This window comes from Balaenoptera physalus (assembly GCF_965194825.1).
Source record: "Balaenoptera physalus genome assembly, chromosome: 14".
NCBI lineage: Eukaryota > Metazoa > Chordata > Mammalia > Artiodactyla > Balaenopteridae > Balaenoptera > Balaenoptera physalus.
The window spans coordinates 32,235,842-32,254,355 of NC_138893.1; the positions used below are offsets into that span (position 1 = coordinate 32,235,842).

Consider the following 18,514-nt stretch of genomic DNA (forward strand, 5'->3'; position numbering starts at 1 on the left):
ATCATGTTCCTGTTTGAATACAAACAAACACCCGTAGCCTGGGAAAGGGATTTATTAAGAGACATTGCCTGCTTTCTGCTCCGGCAGGGGCCCTTCGTGAGCACCGTGGACTTGGCTGCTCCAGGGGGTTTAAGTGAAATGACAACTCTTCCTCCATACTCTCCCCTTAGCCTCTTGTCTTCTTTCCTCTCCCATCTCCGAGGGCACCGAGAAACTTTGATGTGAAAAGTCCACTCTCGCAGAACTTCGAAATCACCTGCTCTCACGCCGTAGAGATCAGACTCAAGACTGCTGGTGAGCGGCCAGGTCAGTTATTAAGTTCTTGTTTCTCAGTTCCAAACCCACTACATTCAGATGCTGGGAGGCTCTGAAAACCCCATTTCTGCTTTGCCAACAGCGCCTCGTGAGGCTCTGCCAGGGGAAGGCGGAAGCCAGAGGAGGAAGGAGGAAGCAGGGCACGCTCCTTCCTGGCTGCTTCCTGCTTCTGGGAGCAACACCCCAACCTCACTTCTCCCCTGTGGCAGCAACAATTCCCTCCCGGGCCAGCAGTGGGGTCCAGTTTGCCGTTCTCCCAACTCTTCCAGAGCTAGCCTCATGGACATCAGCCCCAGCTGACTGCAAATCCCTCCACAGAGGTCTGAGGTTCCCTGCTGTGGGGCACCCCCTCCAAGCTCCTAAGTAATAATTCCCACTTCTCTTTGCTCCCTAAGCCCTAAGTGTGATAACTACTTCCTGCAGTGGCTACCTTCCATCATCCTGTAGAGTTTGCCTTTTGCCTTTGCATTTACCTAGATAACAATCCTTTATATTAAATTCTCTCTGTTAAAATAACTGGGACATTTCTGTCTTCTGACTTAACCGTGGCTGATATGCTGGCAGAACTGGGATACAAATCTTCTTTCTCCTGGTTCACGACTCTCTGCATTGGCACCCAATAAATATGTGTTCAGTTAAATGAATGAGTAAAGCGAGTTCAATCCATCATCAGCTTTAACTTTTTTTTTTTTTTTTAAATTTTTTTTTTTTTTAAACTTTTTGCGTTTATTTATTTATTTATTTATGGCTGTGTTGGATCTTTGTTTCTGTGCGAGGGCTTTCTCCAATTGCGGCAAGCGGGGACCACTCTTCATCGCGGTGCGCGGGCCTCTCACTATCGCGGCCTCTCTTGTTGCGGAGCGCAGGCTCCAGATGCGCAGGCTCAGCAGTTGTGGCTCACGGGCCCAGTCGCTCCGCGGCATGTGGGATCTTCCTGGACCAGGGCCTGAACCCGTGTCCCCTGCATTGGCAGGCAGACTCTCAACCACTGCGCCACCAGGGAAGCCCAGCTTTAACTTTAATAAGAAGTTGTTTAGGGCTTCCCTGGTGGCGCAGTGGTTAAGAATCCACCTGCCAATGCAGGGGACACGGGTTCAAGCCCTGGTCCGAGAAGATCTCATGTGCCGCGGAGCAACTAAGCCCATGCGCCACAACTACTGAGCCTGCGCTCTGGAGCCCGCGCTCTGGAGCCCGCAAGCCACAACTACTGAGCCCATGTGCCACAACTACTGAAGCCTGTGTGCCTAGAGCACATGCTCTGCAACAAGAGAAATCACTGCAATGAGAAGACCGCTCACCGCAACTAGAAAAAGACTGTGCAGCTATGAAGACACAGCACAGCCAAAAATAAATAAATAAAATAAATAAATTTATAAAAAAAAAAAAAGAAGTTGCTTAGGATTCCGCATCACCAACAACAAGCTCTCACCCAATCACAGCCTGGACCTTCTGTCATCCAGATGTCAGTCTCTATCACGAGCTGTTAGAATGGGGAGGGTCTACAGCTCTAACTTATAAGGCTCCCCAACCTTTTCACGTTGTGACACACATAATACAATCCCATTAATACAGCCCCCGACTTGGGACAAGGCTGCCGTATGGCTCATCCACTGCCCAGGCCCCACCTGGCCACACCAAGAGTTGAGGAGATCGAAATCTTGTAACCTGTCTGCCCAGCAGTGGGCCACTGGCTTACGGTGGAGAAGCAGTGACCTAATCTAAGGCTTTCATTTTATAGATGATGAACTTAAGGCCAGAGAGCTTAGGTGACTGGCCCAAATGTAAAGAGCCTCAGCTGTTGGCTAGAGCTTCTCAGCTCTCCTTCGTCCTCCGGCAGGCTAGCCTGGGCTTCTTAAGCCTAGCACAGCATTCCTCTTGGGAAGGAACAAGCTTCATTTAGGAAAGGAACTTGATGTAATCTGTGTAGGTGCAAGTATTGGCAGGAGCTGAAGCTCAGCAAAAGGAGCTGGTTACATTGCTCCTCATGGGAAATGAGAGTACTTGGGGTTTGGTTCCAGAGGTGGAAAGGTCAGAGAAGAGGTCACAGGGTCAGAGAAAGGAATTGGGGGCTGGAGGAGATGAATCTGGGCTTTGGTGTGAGATAGAGGATGATAAGGTAAAGGGCCGGTGGAACTTCCCCTGAAATGAGGTACCGAGGACTTTTGAACAACAAGAATGCCTAACGGCATTTTGAAGTTGTTTTCGGTTCTTATAGTGCAAAGCTCTCCTCTCTCCCCACAGATCTTCACACTACATTCATGAATGCTTCGCTGGTACTGTGTTTTGCTTTGTTTGGTTTTTGGCTGGGATTGGGGCTTTGGAACTTGAAGAAAGGGCTGCACTTTATTCTTATTTGGGTCAATACAATATGGAACAGAGACACCATAAAGTAGGAACCTGAATGTAGAGGAGGCCAGAGCGTAAAATAAACTTTTGGGAATTCACAGAAATCTGGGGGTGGACTTTGGAGATCCCCAGTCATGGACTTGAGCTTGAGTCTAAAAGGTCAGGGAGACCCCATTTGACACCTGGGGTAAGCATATATTTATAAACTTAAATAAAACCCGCAAAATGAAATTGGAGATCATACATACTGTTTATGCTCTTTTTGAAACTGCTTCTTTTTTTCCATTTAACAGTAACATATCAGAAACATTTCCCCATGGCTACAACATCATATTTAATAGCTGCAGTGGATACTAAGTTGTTTCCAAGTCTTAGCTGTTTAAAAATACATTTCTCATTTTGTATAACTTGTCTCCGCCTGGGATAGTGGAGGAAGTTATAGAGTGAGGTGGGTTGGACTTAGCATAAACCTGCCATAGGTTAGATCAAGCAGGAAGGTATTGAAACCAGAGAATTATGAATGGGAGATGAACTTCAGGGCACCATCAAGTTGGCAGGATCAGAAATGGGGGCAAGGACTGTGCCAGAACAAGCAGTCAGGATGGAGAGCGGAGGATTCTTGTATGAGGCGAGTTTTGCCGCCCTGTGCTGCTTTTTAAATGCGGAGACTTGGGGCTTCCCTGGTGGCACAGTGGTTGAGAATCTGCCTGCCAATGCAGGGGACACAGGTTCGAGCCCCCGTCTGGGAAGATCCCACATGCCGCAGAGCAACTAGGCCCGTGAGCCACAACTACTGAGCCTGCGTGTCTGGAGCCTGTGCTCCACAACAAGAGAGGCCGCGATAGTGAGAGGCCCGCACTCCGCGATGAAGAGTGGCCCCCGCTCGCCGGAACTGGAGAAAGCCCTCGCACAGAAACGAAGACCCAACGCAGCCAAAAATAAATAAATAAATAAATAAATAAAGGAGTTCCTTTAAAAAAAAAAATGCGGAGACCTGGGGTCTCCATTGGCAATCACGTCCTACAATGTTTGAGACAGGTCTTGAAAGGCCTAGTTCATGAGCTGGGATCTGGTTCTTTGGGACGGAGGCCAGGTACCTGTGGTGGTGATGCCCTCCAGGTTTTGCAACTCTAAACCAGAACCTGTGAATAATCATGGAATCTCTGCTTGAATGCCTCCAGTGATGGGAAACTCACTTCGTCCTGAGGCATCTTTTCTGGAGAGAGGTATACTGGACCACTGGAAAGTTATTTCTATTGCTCCATAGTCTAGATCCCACCCATGATTCCATGAGAGCTGAACTAACGGCTCTGTACAATAGTGACTACAGCTAGGCATGGGCTGGGCAATGGCCAGTGGTGAGGCCTGAGGATCAGCATGGACGATCTAGCTGACTTTACGGACCATCATCTTAGACTGGGCTGCAAGCCTCTACTCAAGCGCCAACCTAAGTTTGCCTTGTTCCGGGACTGCATTGAATCAGCATCCTCTCTCATCGTCATGACTGATGAGTGGTAGCTGTGGTCAGCTAGCCAGCCCACAGGTGACCACAGACACGTGAGGGACCACAGCTGAGTCCAGCCAAAATTGCCAATCCACAGAATCAGAAGCTAACTAAGTGGTTATTGTTGTCAACCACCAAGTTTTGGGGTGGTTTATTACATGGTAAAAGCTAAATGATAAAATTTCCCCTGGAGGGTCCTTAGAACTTTCCTTCATACCAAGCTGCACCCAACTCTGGCTGGCCATCTTGAAGATCTTGAAGACATCACAAAGGATGCCACATGAGGGAGGACTGATAGATGGATCAAATCCCTCTGCAGCAGTGAAACGACAATTTACAAGAACAGCCCCTTGACTGGTGGCCACTAGTGTCACCTTGGTCTGTGCCAGACTAAGTGTCATTGCCCTATAGCTCTCTGAGGATGATTCTCTGAGCATCCCGTGTTACAAACCATGCATAGACCCTTAGCCCAAAATGGAAACGTGAAGCTGCATATTGATTTGCAGTAATGGGGTCTCTCTTTTTTCTGCCAAAACAGATATTTGCTGATACATTTAAATATAAGGTTCCCCTTACTCACAATTTCCATATAGTCCTTCTCTGCAGACTGGGCATTAGCAAAACTTATTTCTTATGAAAACAAGCTGTTGAAACCCACAAAAATTCAGACATCAGTTCGAATCCAAAAGCTGAACTGTGCTGTCATTTTTGGAAATCAAATACAGCATCAACCTAATTGGGAACTGTGGGCTAAGGGGTGGGTGGAAGGAGGATGGAATTGGGGGTGTGGGAAGGCTGTCTCAACACAAACAACACGACAGAGATCTTGAGTGTAGATGGGATATTGGTGCCAACCACATCAGAGCCAAAGATACTAATACGTATGCATCATGTATTAGAGCTGAACTAAGAAATTGAAGATATTTGCCTTCTATATGACATAGTAAGAATTTGCAAATGTAATTATTAGGCTTTAGAGAGAGTTTCAGCTAACATCAGGCAATTTTATTATGTAAAATAGAAAGTAGCTTTTTTTTATTTTGTTTTTATTTATTTATTTATTTATTTATTGGCTGCATTGGGTCTTCGTTGCTGCACGCGGGCTTTCTCTAGTGGCCCGCGGCGAGCTGGGGGCCACTCTTCATGTGCTGCATGCGGGCTTCTCATTGAGGTGGCTTCTCTTGTTGCAGAGCACGGGTTCTAGGCGTGTGGGCTTCAGTAGTTGTGGCATGTGGGCTCAGTAGTTGTGGCTCACGGGCTCTACAGTGCAGGCTCAGTAGTTGTGGCACACGGACTTAGTTGCTCCGCGGCATGTGGGATCTTCCCAGACCAGGGCTCGAACTCGTGTCCCCTGCATTGGCAGATGGACTCTCAACCACTGTGCCACCAGGGAAGTCCCGAAAATAGCTTTTTAAGGGGACTTCCCGGTGGTCCAGTGGGTAAGACTCCACGCTCCCAGTGCAGGGGTGCCGGGTGTGATCCCTGGTTGGGGAACTAGATCCCACATGCATGCCACAACTAAGAGTCCGCATGACACAACTAAAGATCCCACATGCTGCAACTAAGACCTGGCGCAGCCAAAATAAAAATAAATAAAGACGAAAGAAAGAAAGAAAGAAAATACCTTTTTAAAAACTCTGTTCCTCAGATAAGTTTATTGTAAATTTATCTTTAAAAAATTAAGGATAACAATAGTTATATAATTTAAAAGTCCTTATAAATAAGACTTTGTTAAGTACCATTCTTTCAGGAAGAACAAAAAGAACATCTTAATCATGTTTTCCTGTTTTTAAGTTAGCTTTGGTGGTAGCTGAAAACAATAGCGGCATCCTAGCCATCTGCCTCCCAATATTTCCTCTGCAAACAAAATAAAACAATGAGAAGGAGAAAGAAAAGGTACTCAAAAACCAGGCCCTAGTATATGTATAACTGATTCACTTTGTTATAAAGCAGAAACTAACACACCATTGTAAAGCAATTATACTCCAATAAAGATGTTAAAAAAAAAACAAAAAACAAAAAACCAGGTCCTTGGTAGGAAGAAAGACAGAGACATTTAAGCACTCTTCAAAATAACTGTGAATAAAAAGAGAAAAGTCAGGCAGCCCTGGAGCACAATTCTCCATGTTCCCACCCTCACCCCACCACAGAACTTTGTGAAAAGCACAGACAGACCTAGTAACCTAGTGATGAAATAAAAATTCAGCTTTTAAGGCAAGATAAGAAAAATTTAAACATAAAAATTTCTCTGTCTCTTTGGGCCTCCTCCCTCCCCTCTGGTGTGCATCGTGCATCTGCATTATGCCTTAGGCAGACCCTCACCCCACAATGGCAGAAATACCTGCTCAACCATAAAGATCAATTTTTCTCTTTCTGGCGCCAGCCATGTAACTCCTTAGAAGATAACATTCCTTTGTCAATCCTGTAAAGGGTTACAATGACCCACCACTGGCCTTGTACGTGTAGACATCTTTGGTGAACTTTATGAACAATGCGATATATCATTTCTCTTAAAGATAGAGATTGGTGCAGAACCGACCGGTCAGAGCTCCTGGGGAGGTACTGGGCCACACCTAATGGAAGTTCTTAGCTTAAATACTTAGTTAAGACCTTATTAATGTCACTAGCTATATTACTTGTATTCTGCCTATTTTACAAGATTATTGTTTCTTGCTTTACCAAATGTGTGACTGAACCTCAGCTAAAATTAACGAAGATATGGCGACTTGAAACGATTGACCAAATATATAGTTCTATAAGACCAACGGTTGTAATAGTCTTACTTCTAGATATGGGAAGAGGAAACAAGAGGGAACCGTTTCCTGGACCATAACAGACCAGTAGGACAGGCGACCCAGAGGTTTCTGGCTACTGTTAACAGGGCCCAGTCCAGCAATAGAGAATCGAGTGGCCTATCAACAAAATCCTCGCCTGACCTAGGAATGAGCATTCCTAGTGCAGTGGGACAAATTAGTCACGAAATGCCTAATTTGGGAGGCATTAAGGTGCTTCCAAAAGGGAAGGGATTATAAAATAAAAAACATTGCCCACCATCCAGTTCTACAAGAATCAAGCCATCTCAGTCACTGAGCTACATACAAGACACCCTGAAAGGAATTCAGGGCGAAGATCAGGATGAGGCACTCTGCGTTCTGGGAAAACTGACAGAACAGGCCTCCAAATAGTTAGAGATTTTCAGGAGAAATTTTTTATGAACCTGGATTCTTGCATCTTCCCATACTTAGAAAAGCACTAAAACCATTAACTAAGATGTCTGCTTCTCTGGCTAGCAGCAAAATTCCACTGAAATGTGTGCCTGATTGCACACACCTCCTTCTCCAAAATCACATATATGTTGGCCTCCTCCTTTACCTCTTCAGAACAGTTCTCAGAGCTCTCTGAGAGACTGTCTCCCAGGTTATAATCCTCAGTGTGACTGGAACAAAATTTTCCATGTCTTTCTCAGATTGACTACTGATTAGTTTTTTCATTGATACTAGAAAAACGGTAGAGAAGACAGAAGAAGGAAGCTTAAGTTGATCTGAAATTATTGTCAGAATGATTAAGTCCACCCTAAGTCATAAAATACCAAAAAAAGTGCCTGAGCAGGTCAGAGCCTGGCCTACAGGGGCAGGGCCTCAAAGCACAGGACATTTAAAGAGACAGGTATGATTCATTGCACTTCAAAATGCACTGCTCTGGGGCAGGAAAAAAAAAAAAGCAAAAACCACAGGAGAGGCACTCTATGGCAACTGGGTATTGAATGGCGAAAAGAATGAAAAAGAGAAAATTTAGAGCCTGACAAGAAAAAGAGAACCACAACATCAGAGGACTCACAAAAACTCCCTCACCCTATCCCACCAAACATGGACTCTCTACAGACAGAACAGGGCACTATTCACCCAGGAATACTGCAGAGCATCCCAATGCTATAAAAATGGACAAGAGGAAGGTCAACAAATCTATACAGAGCTATTGCAAAAAAAAAAAGAAAAAAAATCAGGAGACAACATTTTATACATATCACCTGGGGAAAATCTTTCCCACACCACCAAAAAGCTAAGTAGAACTAAATTATAAGTCAATACACTAAACAGAATTAAATATTCTTAAATAAGCATTCAAGCATATGCAAAATACCTCGAATCAGAAATTCAAAAATGCAACGAACAAAAATCAGGGAGAAATGAAAAGACTGTTGATTGGACTCAGGAAAGAAATAGAAAACAGTTAAATTACCTCCGAAATAAATAAATTACAAGGCACCCAAGAGAGAAGAGATTCAAATAAACATTTAATAGAGGGTATTGAGGAAAATCAGGAAAACGATGAAGAGAATGAGAAATGACATAAGAAAGAAGCAAATGGGGTCAGAGAGAAAACATGAAAATGGGAGACAAAGAGGGAATAATATCCCTATTATTGGAGTCCTTGATATAAAAACAAAAAAATTAAGCAGAGCTAATATTTCTAACGTTTAAGCATGAAAACTTTACAGAAATAGGAAAATACCCAAATCTACACACTGAAAGGACTCACTAAATACTTGGGAAAATTTACCCAGAACAATCAGTTCCAAGACATATCCTAGTAAAACTATTAGATTTCAAAGATAAAAGATAAAATTCTCATGACCTCCAGAGAGAAATATCAAATAACTTACATTGCCAAAAGAATAAGATTCGTATCATATTTTAAAAAATCAATACACAAAGCAAAGTAACAATGTAATAGCATTTTAAAAAACCCAGTGAACTACAGTGTGGACGAAGGATTTTATATTCAGCCAAGCTGTTCTTCATATATCAAGGCTAGAGGAAAAGAATTTTCAACATGTAATAACTTACTGAATTCTATTTCCATCAGATTCCATTCCAGGGAATCTCCTAGATGATGTATATTTCATCTAACCCAGTGATGACTGGGAAAACTTTAGCAAAAGGACTGATGATAAGGATTTAAAAATATGTAAATAGGGAATTCCCTGCAGTCCAGTGGTTAGGAAGCAGTGCTTCCACTGCAGGGAGCCCAGGTTCCATCCCTGTCCGGGAACTAAGATCACACATGCCTCGCAGCATGGCCAGAAAAAAAAAAAAGTTGGGCTTCCTTGGTGGCGCAGTGGTTGAGAATCTGCCTGCCAATGCAGGGGACATGGGTTTGAGCCCTGGTCTGGGAAGATCCCACATGCCGCGGAGCAACTGGGCCCCTGAGCCACAACTACTGAGCCTGCGCGTCTGGAGCCTGTGCTCCGCAACAAGAGAGGCCGCGATAGTGAGAGGCCCGCGCACCGCGATGAAGAGTGGCCTCCGCTTGCCGCAACTAGAGAAAGCCCTCACACAGAAACGAGGACCCAACACAGCCCAAAAAATTAATTAATTAATTAATTAATTTAAAAAATTCAGGGCTTGGGGTTGTCTGTCCCCTGGGGGGGGGAATGGAAATGTTAAAAAAAAAAAAAAAGTAAATATACATCTAAGACTAAAACAAAGATGGAAGGGCAAGGATGGAAGACTAATGTACAAACGTCATTTGATTTAACAAAGTAGAAATAATGCATCTAAAAAACTGAAGAAGACAGAGAGGGAAAGAGGAAACTAGAACAAGCTCATTGCTATAGGTAAGAGGTGGGCATTAAAGGTTATTGGGCGGCGGGGTTGAGTCCTGATATACCAGAGAGTGAAAGTTTAAGTAAGAAAACAGGGGTGTATTTAAAGCAGGGGTCAGAGGAAAATTCATTGCACTAAACATATTTATCAGTGAAAATAAAATGAGGGAAATAACAAATTACATTTCCAAGTCAAAAAACTAGGAAAGGAAAAGCAAAATAAACTACGGAAAGTACAAAGAAGAAAATAATACAGACAAAAGTAGAAAGTAATGAGATAAAAAATAGAAAAATGAACAATCTAATGAACAAATGAAAATCATAGTTTTTTAAGAAATTAATGAAACAGAAAAATTACTAGCTAACTTGATCAAGAAGAAAAGGGAGAAAGCATGAATATACAAAACAAAAAATGACAGGAGGGAAATAACCATTGTAACAGAAGAAATTTTTAAAATTATGAGACTGCTTTGCAGACCTCTTTGCAAATAAAAAATGCATGAAATGGATAATTTCTTAGGGAAATTCAGGTTACCGAATTGACTTCATTAGAGTTAGAAAACTTAAACATACCAATTTCCATACAAAACAACAAATTTATAAAGAACAATACCACAAAAAAGTACCAGGCTAGTTGATTTCACAGAGGAATTCTACCAAACCTTCAAAGATCAGATAGTCCCAATGCTCTATAAATTACTCCAAGGCATTGTAAAGGCAAATAAAAAACTCTTAATTTTTTTAATGAATAATAAACTGATTCCTAAACCTGATAAAAAATGGATCACTGCGGGAGTGCTGCATATCAATATTACTCATGAATATTGTGGCAAAAAAATTTTTTTAAAATACTAGCAAACAAACTCTAGCACCACCTTCAGAAAATAACATACTACAAACAAGTGGGATTTCCAGGAACTGATCGAAAAGAACGACTGCAACGAGTTGAAAGACATCAAATATGTTAATTTCCATGAATTCATAATGATACTCTTCCTTCCCTAAACAAAGCTCATTGGTCACCTTTCAAGAATTCTAGGCAATCAAGAAAGATAAATAGGGCTTCCCTGGTGGCGCAGTGGTTGAGAATCTGCCTGCCAATGCAGGGGACACGGGTTCGAGCACTGGTCTGGGAAGATCCCACATGCCGCGGAGCAGCTGGGCCCGTGAGCCACAACTACTGAGCCTGCGCGTCTGGAGCCTGTGCTCCACAACAAGAGAGGCCGCGACAGTGAGAGGCCCGCGACCGCGATGAAGAGTGGCCCCCGCTCGCCACAACCAAAGAAAGCCCTCACACAGAAACGAAGACCCAAGACAGCCAAAAATAAATAAATAAATAAATAAATAAATTTAAGAACAGTTTTTTTTAAAAAAGAAAGATAAATAATCAAGTATAGAACCTGACTTTCCAGACCAACTGCATTTCAGGATATCCAAATAGTTGATGATAGAAACTTCTTTATAGAGAAATCACAATTAATAAATGAAGAAGTAGTAATAGAATTACAAAGTCACCATTTTCCAAACCTTAATGAAATAATAAATGTAAGGTGATATTCTTCAATGCAAACAGCATTAAGTGAAAAGCTGATGGGAAACTTTATAAAGGATGAGAATATCTGGACTCATTGATCAATCTTAACATAGCAAAAAAAGAGACAGACATTAAATGCCACCTGGTGTGATGTAGGATGTACAGAGCATCACCTATGAAGTATCCTTGACAAAATAAAAAAGCATCTGATCAAGCCTCTGCATCTAAGGAGCTAAGTACCCCTTTACAGGAAATATAGGGAATAGAGAAATGTCACCATGGGGTTGCAATCAGCAAAACCTGAAGAGTGGGAAATTCTACAGGAAGGTGACCCAATTTCCTCAACAAATAACTGCAAGGGAAAGGGAGATAGTACGAGAAAGAGAGAGGAATCTCTATGTTTAGAGATTAAAAAACACTTAAGAGCATATTTAACTGGCTTTTTCTATGGGGGCACTCCGCAATCTATTTGATAAATGGAGGCCAAAACTCAAGCAGAAAGCTGCACTGTTGCTAAGTTGAAGAAACGGAATTTGAGCCTGCCAGAGAAGCTGGAATTGAGGGGGGAAGCTCTTAAAGGAAGAAGCCACAGAGGGGGAGCCCCAAAATTTGCACACAGATTCCCCTCAAGTCTCTGGTTGATTCCTAAAATGCACATCCTCAGGGTGAGCTCCAAGGAGCTCAAGAAAAAGGAATGGCTGGAAGCTGAAAGCTCTGAGAAGTGGTTTCAGCAGCTGGCCGGTGCAGAGAAGGTAGTTTGGAGTTCAAGTCCCATGGAATTAGAGGGGCTTGGTAAATACCTCAAGCTTCTCTTTGAAACCCTGGAAGAACCACACCTTGAGAATAAGGACTATATTTCAGGACTAAGGATTATGCTCTAGGAATAAGGGCTAAATCAAAATAGACCTACCTTAACAAGGTCTAAAACTAAGCCTCCACATGATCAAGGCAATCTCCCAGTAATTTAACTGCCTGCAGAAGAAAATACAATACTGTTTAGAGGAAGAGGATAGAATCCAGTACCTACAGATATCACTACAATACCCAATACACAATAACAGACAACTAGATATGTGAGGAAGCAGGAAAACAGGACTAATAATCAAGAGGGAGAATCCCCCCCCCGCCCAATAGCCTTTAACGCCCACCTCTTACCTATAGCAATGAGCTTGTTCTAGTTTCCTCTTTCCCTCTCTGTAATCAATATAAGCAGACACATAGATGTCCTAGAAGTTGGAAGTAGCAAACAAGGACTTAAAAATAACTCTTACAAGCAAGACAAAAAATATAGAGAGATATAATGGTGGAAGACAGGAAAATTCTGGAGGACATATATAGCAGATGATATAGGAGGACTATGGAAACCTGGGGCAGGGGATGGTGGAACAGAAAAGTGCCTTAAGAGGTATATCAACCCAAAGAAATTTATGGTTCTTGTTTGGATCCTGACTGAAATAGACCACCTTAAAAAATGAGACAATCAGTGATATTTGAAAACTGACAGGATTTTTAATATTAAGGAATTATTGTTTATTTTTTAGGCATGATAATAATGTTATCATTATACACATATTAAAAAGAACCCTCATCTTGTAGAGGTACATACTTAAATATCACTGATTAAATGATGGAACGATTTGCTTGAAAACAATATCACTGTTGGGGGAGGAGCAGACATTAATGGAAAGCAGAGTAATAAATGAAATAAGATTGTCCAGATGTAGGTAATTATTGAAACTAGTAATGGGTATATGAGGATTCTTATAATATTCTCCTTACCTTTGTGCATGCTTGAAAAGTCCATAATAAAAAGTGAAGGAAGGGAAGGAGAGAGAGTGGGAGGGAGGAAAAGAAATCCTTCCTCCTTCTTGTGTTACTGGGGTCCCCTCCAGTTCTCCAGCCAGTTCTGGCTGAGCCCATCTCTGCCCTGTCCATGGTGAGCTTTGGAATCAGGTCATCCCTTCCTAAGCGTGCATCAAGTTGACCTGCCAGTAATTTAGGCTACTTTTGATTTGCATTTTCCAAACCAAATTTCCTCGCTGAACTTCAAATGTGGACCCAGTGCCTCCAATGGACCTCTAAGTCCTAGTGTTGTTTCCCAAGTCCTAGTTCAGCCCTTCTCTCCCATCCATGTTGGGTTGGTTCCTAGTATTGTGTATCTGATCACTACCTGGCTTCCAGAACCTGGGCTTGAGGACTGACCTTGCCATGTATAAACACATCTGCCAAAGGATAAATCTGCCAAACTTCCTAAATTTCCTACTACTAGGATCTGCCTCCAAACAAGAAGCTCTGGTACTAATAATTGCCTGTGGCCATTGTTCCTTCTCTATCTAGTTGTTTCTCCAAGGTTCACATCTGTAGTTGGGTCATTTTCCTCAAACACGTTGACCAAGATAAGTCCACCTGAATCTCTTTGTTTTTGCTAAATGAGAAGGAGGCATTCGCAAAAACCTCTCAATCTTTTGACAGTCCTGGGGCAGTAAAGCGGGCTGGTATTGGGGGAGAGGAAAGCACACCCAACAAACGTCAAATAGCGATGCTCCCACCAGGTGATGCAAACAACAACCTCACCATATGTTCTTCAAAGAACTGGAACACGTAAGAGGATACTCTTGTGACTGACGGGATTCAAGAGTTGTCTCATCTGTTTGCTATGAAATACGAGATGCAAAATAACGTTGTCAGATCCTAACTTGAACCTGAATATGTTTCAGCAGAAGCATAGTCATAGAAATGGTTTTTGGTGTGACCAGAAGTGAATACAGAACCATGGGTTGTTTTTCTTTTTTTTTTTTTTTTTTTTTTTGGTTTGGTTTAGTTTAATTTTGTTTTTTGTTTTTGGCCGCTCCACGCGGCTTGTGGGATCTTAGTTCCCTGACCAGGGATCGAACCCAGGCCCTTGGCAGTGAAAGCATGGAGTCCTAACCACTGGACCACCAGGGAACTCCCAGAGCCATGTTTTTTGAACCCATAGAGTCACTTACAAAATTATGTCTCCTCAAAATGAGAAACATGGCCCCACTGATAAATGATCACTCTGGCTTCACCCATATCCAAACCCTTCACAGTCCTTTCACACAAAAGGAGCACAACCAGGATGAAATAACCCTTCACGGTCAAAGTCTTGCAACTCAGGATTTGATCAGCACCAAAGACAACTACTCAGAGGGTGGTTGGTACTTGCTAGAGCCTGGACGCTTCCTGGGAACCCCAGAACACTGAGACACAACCAATTTTAGTCATTCTGGAACTTCATACAGATGTAAGCAGCTTGACTACAGAAAGTTAGCTCTCTTTACTAGAACAACATCAGCCTGCGCTGCTGGGTTTAATCTCTTTATAATTCTTTGGCACCACTTCTGGCACAGAGCTCAGCCAAGGCTGTTCCCTGGCTTGAGCGTGGAGCAGAATTTCCCCTTTTTAGGTCACAAACTCAGAGCACCCACTCATCCCAGAGACTCTCTCCACTGTGTCAATTTTAAACATCTTCATTAACATTTAGGAAACGCTGGCAAAGCGGTAACTATCCTGAGTTGCCCCTGCTGCACACGGGCATTTCCCAAGACTGAAACACATGCACAAACTTGCCTACCAGGCTAGGATTCTAAAAACATACTGATATGCACCTCTTCTGAACACAGCTGAATTAAGAGCCCTAGGACAAGGGTCGTGGGTTGTTCAGTGACCCTCAAAGGGTGCAGACAAGCCCACAGAGTGTCGTCTTCCTCTGTTAGGTTCCTGGTCAGTGTCTGGCTGCTCCTTTGTTGTTTCACCACGTGGAGTCTTGGCCCCCACACCCTGCCTTTGGTGTTGGGATGGGACCTCTTGCGCTGAGATGGACACATCTCACCTGGGCTTGTGAGCTCCTCAAGAATCAGAGCATTGGACCAGGGTGAGCGTCATAATGAGTTTGGTTTTCTGCTGGCCAATACTCCACAATCTGGTCAATTGCATTTGTCCTGGAGCCACTCCCAGCATGCCCTGGCCCATTAAATCCACATCCTTGCCTGCGGGTGGTAGCACTCAACACAGCCACCCAGCTTTCACTTCTCTACACCTGTGAAATCACACACTTAAGCAGGCAACTTTCGAGGGCCTACCTTTGTCCTTTGTCCTTTGTTGTGAAAACGACTCTTCCATCCTTCTCCCCTCCTTCCCACCCTCCACTGGCTGAGCAGTCTTGGTCCACCACACCAACTCACCCCCCAGACACTGTTAATTGGACTAGGGCTTGATTCTGGCTTAAGCTGGGACAATCAGATTTTCTCTCTTGCTATTTCATAGGGGCTTTGAAGTCAATGAGGGAAGCCACAAGCCACGAGGTAATGAAGAATGGGGGCTTAGATCAGTGCCAGAGATGCCCCAGAGCCTGCGTGTGCTGACCTGAGGGAGGAGGGGGACGGGGAGCCCAGCAGAGACCGGTCCACCCTCAGACCAAAATGAAGCAGGTGGTAGCTGAGAAGTAGGGGTGAAAAGAGTTGCTACAACCCGGAGCTATGTCTTCTCAACTAATCCCCCCTTCTCTTTTTGAATGAGCTTCTGTGTCTTGCAACCAAGCGTTCCCTGATTGAAACCACACTCAAAAGTCGCCCATGACCTTTGCACTCTGGCCCTTTCGCAGTTCTCACCCTCCAGCACTTCCACAGCACCTGACGCCGTCACCCCACCCTCCTCACAAACTCTCTCCACTTAGGACTTTTCTAAAGGGTGCTGCAAAATCTCGTTCTCTTTTTACTTCTCCAGCGCTCCTCTTCCCCTCTTTGTAAAGGCATTTCGTGAGATTTGGGATTTGGTCTTCCGGCCCGGTCTTCCCCTAGGAAGATTCCATGGGTTCCCATAGCTTCCTCCATTGAGCCCAGGCAGAAGACTCCAAATCTAGACGCCAGCCCTGACTTCTCCCTCCTATCCCCACCGCATTTTTAACTCTCTGATGGATATCTCTATTTGGATGACGCACAGTCACTCAGACTCTTAAAATGCACATTTGATATCTTTCTCCTTCAAGCCAGCCCCTCTCTTGACTTTCCCATTTCCACTGAGGGCATCGTGTTCTTTCAGCCGCATCCCCTGGGACGCTCACGGTAATTCTGCACCGCATGGTGATTGCTTGCTTAGTCTCTGCCTCCCCTCTAGCCCAGGGGCTCCATGAGGGCCTGGATTATGTGACTGGAGTGTACAACTATTCCCTCCTTCCCTCCACTATTCCCAGGGTCTGGTACATAGGGATCACTTAAATGTTTGCTGAATGAGTTGGAGGAATAGATGATTATCTCTTATTTTTCCCTCTGCCTCATTCCTCTTGTCTCTCCAATATACCCTCACCAAGCCCTCTGGGTTCTTTCTTCCTGCTGTCTCTTTCCTTGTCCCCTTCCTCCCCATTCCCTTGGCTTCCGGGCCAGACCCTCATCACTACCGGTTAGAGGTCCTGCAGAAGCCAGCTGGTCTCCCTGATTGCAATTAAAAACCTGCCAAGTAGAATTCTGGGAAGATGGCGGCAGCAGAGTTTTAAGATCTTCCCAAATCCCCGCCTATAAACAGACAGAGCGATTGGATAGAAAAACTGAAAACCTATGGACACTCACAACAAAACTGGATAATAAGGTTTCCTCTGAACCTCAACCACCAACAAGACCCACCTGCTTTCGACGTCTGTGCAGGAAGAGGCAGAGGGAAGCAACAGGGCACTGTCAGCTGGACGTGAGAGCAGGAAAAACCCCAGGGAGACAACAGGTATCCACTGGAAGGGACGGTGGGCCAGTATGGGAGCAGAGGCTAAAACCGGGAGGAGCTTTGCCCTCGCCATACACACAAACACAGCTCTTACACACTAGACTATATGTGGCGTAAGTGGGATAAAGAATTTCAGTCTATGCATTTCTGTTGCACGGAACATGCTATGAAATAGGACACACACACACACACACACACACATACTCACTTACACTCACACTCCACTGTGTTTAACTTCACTGCTGGATTCTCTCACGAGGCTTAGCTCACTGCCTTACTTCAGTGTGATCTGAAGATTCGGTTATAACTGACACCAAGTCAAACTCAGAAACACTCAGTTTTTGTCGAGATCACATGGCAGCTTAAGGTGGCAACCACGACATCAGAAAGAGGTCTGAAAAGGTACTTGTGTGAGTCTAGAGAAACACTGTGCAAACATGTCAAAATCAACAGCATCGCCAGTTTTAAAATAACTTTTTGCCATAAAGTCTTGTTGTCTTAGGCCCTTAGGGCTGTCTTAAATCATCGTTCCACAGATTCATAAATACTTGAAAGTCCAGTTTGCCATGGGCAGAATCATCACAGAAGCCAGAAGAAATTTCAGTAACCACCTAGCCCCAAACTTATTTTACAAGGGAAGAGACGAAGGTCTAGATTAATGGGGACTTATCCTACCAAAAGCAACCAGTAACTTATTGGAAAGAAAAAATACAGTTTATGTGGCTTAGGAGACAATCAGAAGGGGGGAAAGAAAGAGCACAGATGGGCCTTCAATTTCCCTTTATAAGGTAAAAAAAGAAAGAAAGAAATGCATTTATCCCTCTAATCTCAGTAGCCAAACCAGTTTAAAGTACACGTCGCTCAAAGGAATAAAGCCACCAATCTGAGGCTTACTTACCCAGTATCCTCTTAGCATGAGGGGCAGAGAAGGGGGAAAGGCCCTCTCTTCCTGATGTTACGACTTTTCAGCACTGCCCTCCGCCCGCGGTCTGTCTTCCCAGGATCACATGAAAGTGTTCTATAAATGTGCATTGGCTTAAGGTTGGGAACGCTGGCCTGGGAGGGAGCAGTGTGTAAGCAATCTGACCCAGGCCAGGAGGCAGCTTTCCAGAAGCCTCTGCAGCCCAGAGGGAGGACGACAAGGGGCAGAGAGCCTGCAGGTACCGGGAGCCCGCAGCTCTCTGTTTTTCTAAGTTTATCTGGGATCTGAAGCCAATCTCTACTGCCCCGGGCTGCAGTTTAATTTACTTGGGGCAGTTCTATATTTTGGCTACTTTTCAAAACAAAGCAGCCTTAAAAAAAAAAAAGGAAAAAGCTATAAAATTAGAAGTGCTTTTGGTAAATGGCACAGGTCATCATCAGCTTCTACCGACCTCATAAAATCAAGTTGTCTTTTTTGAAAATGTCAGTATGCTCCCTCGGGAAAGGGGAAATGAGCAAAGACTGTTAAACCAACTCTAAATGGCAAAGCTATCTA

General features: G+C 43.9%; 1 protein-coding gene across 26 annotated transcripts in view; it reads right to left on the reverse strand.

Annotated features, from left to right (window-relative positions):
* The window catches only part of TACC2 (transforming acidic coiled-coil containing protein 2), a 205,742-nt gene extending 187,667 nt beyond the window's left edge, over positions 1–18,075 (reverse strand). For 22 of the 26 annotated variants that reach the window (XM_082424738.1, XM_082424718.1, XM_082424737.1 and 19 more), the window contains exon 1: positions 17,936–18,075. The gene's annotated coding sequence lies outside the window, so the exon portion shown is untranslated. Of the gene's footprint in view, positions 1–13,878; positions 13,959–17,935 lie in introns of those variants that run through there. The other 4 variants (XM_082424720.1, XM_082424713.1, XM_082424733.1 and 1 more) reach the window with 3 other exon arrangements.
* Positions 18,076–18,514: the final 439 nt, after the last annotated feature.